Here is a 7,772-nt window from a genome sequence, read left to right on the forward strand (position 1 = left end):
AAGCTTTTACTAAACATATCGTTGATACTTTGATGCTATCTTATAAAGAAAAACTTGATTTGGAAGTTTCTATCCCTCGAAAACTTAATGATGAGTGGGAACCTACAATAAAAAATAAACTTGAAGATCATGAGTGTTATGCTTTGTGTGATTTGGGTGCTAGTGTTTCCACGATTCCAAAAACTTTGTGTGATTTGCTAGGTTTCCGTGATTTTGATGATTGTTCTTTAAACTTGCACCTTGCAGACACTATTAAGAAACCTATGGGAAGAATTAATGATGTTCTTATTGTTGCAAATAGGAACTATGTGCCTGTAGATTTAATTGTTCTTGATATAGATTGCAATCCTTCATGTCCTATTATTATTGGTAGACCTTTCCTTAGAACGATTGGTGCAATTATTGATATGAAGGAAGGGAATATTAGATTCCAATTTCCGTTAAGGAAAGGCATGGAACACTTCCCTAGAAAGAAAATTAAATTACCATATGAATCTATTATGAGATCCACTTATGGATTGCCTACCAAAGATGACAATACCTAGATCTATCTTTCCTTTTATGCCTAGCTAGGGGCGTTAAACGATAGCGCTTGTTGGGAGGCAACCCAATTTTATTTCAATTCCTTGCTTTTTGCTCCTGTTTAGTAATAAATAATTTATCTAGCCTCTGTTTTGGTTGTGTTTTTGGTTTTTAATTAGTGTTTGTGCGAAGTAGAACCGTTGGGAAGACTTGGCACTAGTAGAAAAAAGGTCAAATGTGAAGCACATTAGTGCCGGTTTGAATTTGAGCCGCCACTAGTGTGACCATTAGTGCCGGTTCCAATGGCTAGCTGGGCCACTACCATTAGTACCAGTTTGTGGCCAATCTTTAGCACCGGTTCGTGCCATGAAACGGTACTAAAGAGAGTGGTGGCAGGATGTTGTCAGTCTGGGGCCCCTCCAACACCTTTAGTACCGGTTCGTGTCACGAACCGGTACTAAAGGTTGACCTACATAAACCCTTCATCCACCCGATCTCGCTCTATTCTTCCCCTTTCCCCTCTCCTCTCTGTTCTTCCCCTCTTCCTCTCGATCTCATCACACATTTTGCCCAAAATTTGTCAAGATTTGAAGGCCCCCATCCATTCAAATGATCACAAAGGTTAGCAACTTTGTCCTTTCATCTCTCATTGCTAGATTAGCTCTTACAATGCTTTATATACTGATTAATTTGTGATTTTAGTAATTTGGGAGGAATTATATGTGCTAGTATTTGATTTATATGCAATTTGAGGTCAAAAATAACACTTAGTTTGCATATGTAGGTGTGGTTTACTTAGTGCCTTCTAAATCTCTGTCGTAACCATCATCGATCACCCGCACCGTCCCGTCGCCGACACCACCTTGCGATGAGCCTCTTGTTCATGAATGTTTTATATAAAAAATTGATGTTTGAGTGATTTGGATATATAGTTACTCATATAATTATCTTACATGTACGTTGTTTGTTATACATAGTGCCATGGTTTTGATATCCGTCCCCGTCGGCCCTCGTCCTTCTTATGATTCGGATGTGGTATATTCTCTTTTAATACTATTTGTTGCATTTCGTGTTCATGACAAATTATGCCCATCAAGTTGACATAGATATTTGTATGTAGGAGGTATATAAACCGGAAATTCCATCCGACCCTATTGTCGAGAGGTTAAATTTAGTTGAAAGAGAAAACGAGGATTTGAAAGAAAAATTGAAAAGAATTGAGGGGGAGAAGATGGAATTGGAGTTGCATTTTGCCGATGTCGTCGATGATCACAAGATCAAGATGGAGAAAATGCGCTTGAAGATTAGAAAGATTAGAAAATATGCCATTCATAGTGAGGCTTGGTATCATTATGTTGTTGGATCAATTGTTACCTTAGTTGTGATCTTGATCGCATTTGTTGTTGCATTTAAATTCTTCAGGTAGAGAGTTATTTGTTTGTTGCATTTAAGTGTTGTATGAACTTTATGCATGAACTTGTATTAATTTGGTATTTTCGGTGTTGTGTAATGAAGATGAGCCAACAATGGATGTACGATGACCGATGCTCTCCCGAGTCCATTAATGGCGTGCATACTTTTCTGCTTGCGGCCGAGGCAAACAAGCGGGCGGATGGTTTTATGCCTTGTCCATGTGCTGGCTGTAAGAATGATCACAGTTACTCTATGTCAAGAACCATTCACGTCCACCTGTTTGAGTCCAGTTTCATGCCCCACTATAATGTTTGGACCAAGCACTGAGAAAGAGGGGTTATGATGGAAGACAATGAAGAAGAAGAGGACGACAACAGCTATCCTGGCCATAGGTTCCCTGATATGATGATACAACAATGCGGGAAGAAGCTGAGCCGGCAATGCGGGAAGAAGCTGAAGAAGAGGCACCAGATGAGCCCGTTGATGATCTAGGTCGGGCCATTGTCGATGCAAAGAGAAATTGCGCAAGTTATTTGGAGAAGAAGAAGTTGCAGCGCATGTTAAAGGATCACAAGAAATTGTTGTACCCGAATTGCGAAGCTGACAAGAAAAAGCTGGGCACCACACTGGAATTGCTGCAATGGAAGGCAGAGAATGGTGTATCTGACAAGGGATTTGGAAAGTTGCTGGTAATGATAAAGAATATGCTTCCAAAGGACAACGAATTGCCCGAGAGTACGTACGAAGCAAAGAAGGTTGTCTTCCCTCTAGGGTTAGAGGTGTAGAAGATACATGCATGCCCTAATGACGTCATCCTCTACCGCAGTGATCAGTACGAGGATTTGAACGCTTGTTTGGTATGCGATGCATTGCCAAGGTGATGTGGTATGCTCCTATAATAGCACGGTTGAAATGTTTGTTCCAAAACAAAGAGCATGCCAAGGTGATGCGATCGCACAGAGAAGACCATAAGAAAGACGAAAAGTTGAGAGTACCCGCTGACGGGTCGCAGTGGAGAAAAATCGAGAGAAAGTACAGGAAGGAGTTTGCAGGTGATGCAAGGAACATATGGTTTGGTCTAAGCGCAGATGAGAATAATCCTTTTGGGGAGCAGAGCAGCAACCATAGCACCTGGCCTGTGACTCTATGTTTGTATAACATTCCTCCTTGGTTGTGCATGAAGCGGAAGTTCATTATGATGCCAGTGCTCATCCAAGGCCCTAAGCAACCCGGCAACGACATCGATGTGTACCTAAGGCCATTAGTTGGAGAACTCTTACAACTGTGGAATGGAACAGGTGTACGTTCATGGGATGAGCACATGGGGGTAGAATTTGACCTAAAGGCATTGTTGTTCATGACCATCAATGATTAGCCGGCTCTCAGTAACCTTTCAGGACAGACAAACAAGGGATACCGCGCATGCACGCACTGTTTGGATGATACCGGCAGTATATATTTGGATAATTGTAGGAAGAATGTGTACCTGGGACATCATCGATTTCTTCCGAGCAGGCATCCCGTAAGAAAGAAAGGCAAGCATTTCAAAGGTGAGGCGGATCACCGGACGAAGCCTCGCCGCGGTACTGGTGCTAATGTACATGATATGGTCAAGGATTTGAAGGTAGTCTTTGGAAAGGGTCCTGGCGGACAACCTGTTCCAAATGATGTTGAAGGACGTGCACCCATGTGGAAGAAGAAATCTATATTCTGGGACCTTCCCTATTGGAAATACCTAGAGGTCCGCTCCGCAATCGACGTGATGCACGTGACGAATAATCTTCGCGTGACCCTACTTGGCTTCTTGGGCATGTATGGGAAGACAAAAGATACACCTGAGGCACGGGAGGACCAGCAACGTATGCACGGAAAAGATGGCATACATCAGGGTCATGCCAGCTACGGTCTTACCAAAGAAGAGAAGGAAATCTTCTTTGAATGTCTGCTCAGTATTAAGGTACCGTCTGGCTTCTCGTCGAATATAAAGGGAATAATAAACATGGTAGAGAAAAAGTTCCAGAACCTAAAGTCTCATGACTGCCATGTGATTATGACGCAAGTGCTTCCGGTTGCATTGAGGGGGCTTGAGGGAGTCCTGGATTAGGGGGTGTCCGGATAGCCGGACTATACCTTCGGCCGGACTCCTGGACTATGAAGATACAAGATTGAAGACTTCGTCCCGTGTCCGGAAGGGACTTTCCTTGGCGTGGAAGGCAAGCTTTGCGATACGGATATGTAGATCTCCTACCATTGTAACCGACTCTGTGTAACCCTAGCCCTCTCCGGTGTCTATATAAACCGGAGGGTTTTAGTTCGTAGGACGAACAGCAATCATACCATAGGCTAGCTTCTAGGGTTTAGCCTCTCTGATCTCGTGGTAGATCTACTCTTGTACTACCCATATCATCAATATCAATCAAGCAGGATGTAGGGTTTTACCTCCATCAAGAGGGCCCGAACCTGGGTAAAACATTGTGTCCCATGCCTCCTGTTACCATCCGCCTAGACGCACAGTTTGGGACCCCCTACCAGAGATCCACCGGTTTTGACACCGACATTGGTGCTTTCATTGAGAGTTCCTCTATGCCGTCGCCATTAGGAAGGATGTCTCATCCCGTCTTTAAAGACGGCACCGTTGCTAAGGGAGCTTTGGCTATCGGCCAGACTCTTAGGCTAGGTGGTTTCCTTATGACCGCCCGTTCGGCTGCTGCGCCGACAATGATCTCTCGGGTCATCGAAAGCAATCTTCACGTCAGCTCGGAATTCGCCGAGCAGCTAGATCCAATGGAGCTCTCTTCCCTAAACGAGCTCTTGGATCGCTTCGCCGCCCTGGGAGTCGCTACGGATTACGACTAGATTGGGCCTAAACCCAATCTGAGAGAGATTAACTCTCCCCAGGTCACCCATCACGTTGTCGTGGTAGAGGGACAGTGCGGCGACCCTTCATCTATTTTAAGGACTAGCTATGTACGGATTCCCGATCCCTCCAAGCCGGATACCCGCGGAGGGGAGGACATCACTCAAGACCTGAACTTAAAGTCGGGCGACGGCCTAGATTCATTGGACGGCATCCAAGAATCCAAACTTCCGAGTTCGGAAACTCCTTGGCCCCTGGGTCTCAGATTGGGTGAGGTTTTGGATTTGATTCCACCCACCCACCCGTACATAAGCGATCTATATCAAATTAGGTAAGAGCCCGAAGAAACAGTACATCATTACTGGGCCAGATTCCTCCTGGTTATGAACAGGATAAAGGACTGCCGCGAGGAAGACGCAATTTCATTCTTCTGCAATAATTGCATGGACAAGGGAATCCTCAACGCCATAAGTCGCCATGATATTACACGCCTCGCTGACTTGGCGTCCATAGTACGAAAGTACAGTGCGATGGAAAGCGCCTGGAAAACCGAAATAAAATTTTGGGACAATCCGGCCTTGAATACAAACCCAGTCCGAAATAAAAGGGTGCATCATCGCCAGACACCCGGGTTCAATACCAAAATGCAAAAGCCCTCTACAGGGCACAGAATCGTGCTGGAAGGATGGCTTAATGGACCCTGTAAAATTCACAGTGCAGAGGGCGCCACACCAACTCATAGCCTTAGAGCATGTTGGATACTCCGGCAGGTGGCAAAAATTGGCGAAGATCTTCTAATTCCAGAAGCCACAGAAAGCCACCCCAGAGACACCAGTACGGTATCAACAGTCTTCGAGACTTTCGCATCAAATAATATGCGAAAAAGAACGCTCCGCAACCTTGCCAAAGTCTACCAAGTAGCAACAATAAACCCATGGAGTGACACGGCTATTACTTTTAACGCCAGTGATGAACCTAAATTCCGAACAGCCCAAGCACCAGCCGCGTTGGTCCTCAGTCCAATAGTGGACGGCTTTCGTCTTACCAAGGTACTCATGGATGGCGGCAGCGTATTGAACCTCATTTATGAGGAAACCCTTCAAAAATGGAAATAGAGTGGAACCGCATTGAGCGAAGCAGCACAACCTTTAGAGGAATAATCCCCAGTCGGGAAGCGCGCTGTAAAGGAAAAATCACACTAGATGTGGTGTTCGGCACGCTGGATAATTACAGGTCCGAAGAGGTCACGTTCCAAGTGGCCCATTTCAGTAGCGGATATCACGCTCTTCTAGGGCGGGAAGCGTTTACAATCTTCCAAGCAATACCCCATTACGGGTACATGAAGCTCAAGATGCCCAGGCCTAACGGAATCATCACTCTCGCTAGTGATCCGGACATAGCACTCCGCGCCGAAAACAAGACAGCCACACTGGCCCTCGAGGCACTATGCGAAGCCCTAGCGGCTGAGGAACTGACTGCGCTGTGCTCCACGGTGAACAGGGACGATGTGATACTCGACAAAAGATCCAAGTCCACCTCCTTTAAACCGGCGGACAAAATAGTCAAATTCCAGGTCCATCCAACGGACCCCAATAAAACAGCTTCCATCGGAGCACAGTTAAACCCTGATGTAGACGCCGCACTGCGAGAGTTCCTACAAGAGAACTGGGACATTTTCGCCTAGCACCCTTCAGACATGCCAGGAATCCCAGGCAGGCTGGCCAAACACGGCTTAAATATCCTAAAAGGATTCAAGCCAGTCAAACAGGCTCTTCGGCGTTTTTCCGAACCTAAGAGACAGGCCATGGGAGAGGAACTAGCCAAGATATTGGAGGTCGGATTCATCAAAGATATAAAACACCCGGACTAGCTAGCAAACCTGGTGATGGTACCAAAGAAGGACAAATCCTGGCGCCTGTGCATTGATTTTAAAGACCTTAACAAGGCTTGCCCAAAGGATCCCTTGCCTCTCCCCCGCATCGATCAAATTATCGACGCTACCGCAAGACACGATTCGTTGTGTTTCCTCGACGCATACTCCGGCTACCATCAAATAAAGATGGCAGAGTCAGACCAAGCCGCAACGGCATTCATCACACCATACGGCCCATTCTGCTTCAACACAATGCCCTTCGGGCTCAAAAACGCCGGCGCAACATATCAGCGCATGATTCAGACATGTCTGGCAAACCAGATCGGCAAAACAGTGGAGGCATACGTAGATGATGTGGTCGTTAAAACAAGACATGTCGAATCTCTAGTAGACGACTTGAGGCTAACATTCGGTAACCTCCGAACATACGACATCAAGCTCAACCCGGAGAAATATGTTTTCGGCGTTCCAGCCGGAAAGCTCTTGGGCTTCATTGTATCCGGTAGAGGAATTGAAGCAAATCCAGCCAAGATCCGAGCTCTGTCACAATTGGATATCCTGAAGGACCTCAAACAAATACAAAAATTAACCGGATGCGTGGCGGCTCTAAGCCGCTTTATCTCCCGCTTGGGAGAAAAGGCCCTACCCCTTTACCGCCTCCTTCGGCGCACCGAACACTTCGAGTGGACGGATGCAGCCACGGCCAGACTCGACAAAATAAAAGCCATCTTGGCCAAAAAACCCAGTCCTGGCCGCGCCAAACATTGGCAAACCAATGCTATTATACATTGCAGCAACCAATCAGGTCGTAAGCACAATGCTCGTCGGCTAACGAGAAGCGGACGGACACAAATTCCCCCTTCAAAAGCCGGTCTACTATGTGTCCACTGTCCTTACTCCATGCAAGTCACGGTACCCGCATTATCAAAAGATTGCGTACATGGTATTTATGGCATCCCGGAAGCTACGACACTACTTTCAAGAGTGTTCAATAACAGTAGCCTCGGAAGTGCCACTTAACGATATTATAAACAACCGTGATGCGACGGGCCGGATTGCAAAATGGGCCATTGAGCTCCTCCCGTTCGACATAACTTACAAGCCACA

This window comes from Triticum dicoccoides, chromosome 5A (assembly GCF_002162155.2).
Source record: "Triticum dicoccoides isolate Atlit2015 ecotype Zavitan chromosome 5A, WEW_v2.0, whole genome shotgun sequence".
NCBI classification, from domain to species: Eukaryota; Viridiplantae; Streptophyta; class Magnoliopsida; order Poales; family Poaceae; genus Triticum; species Triticum dicoccoides.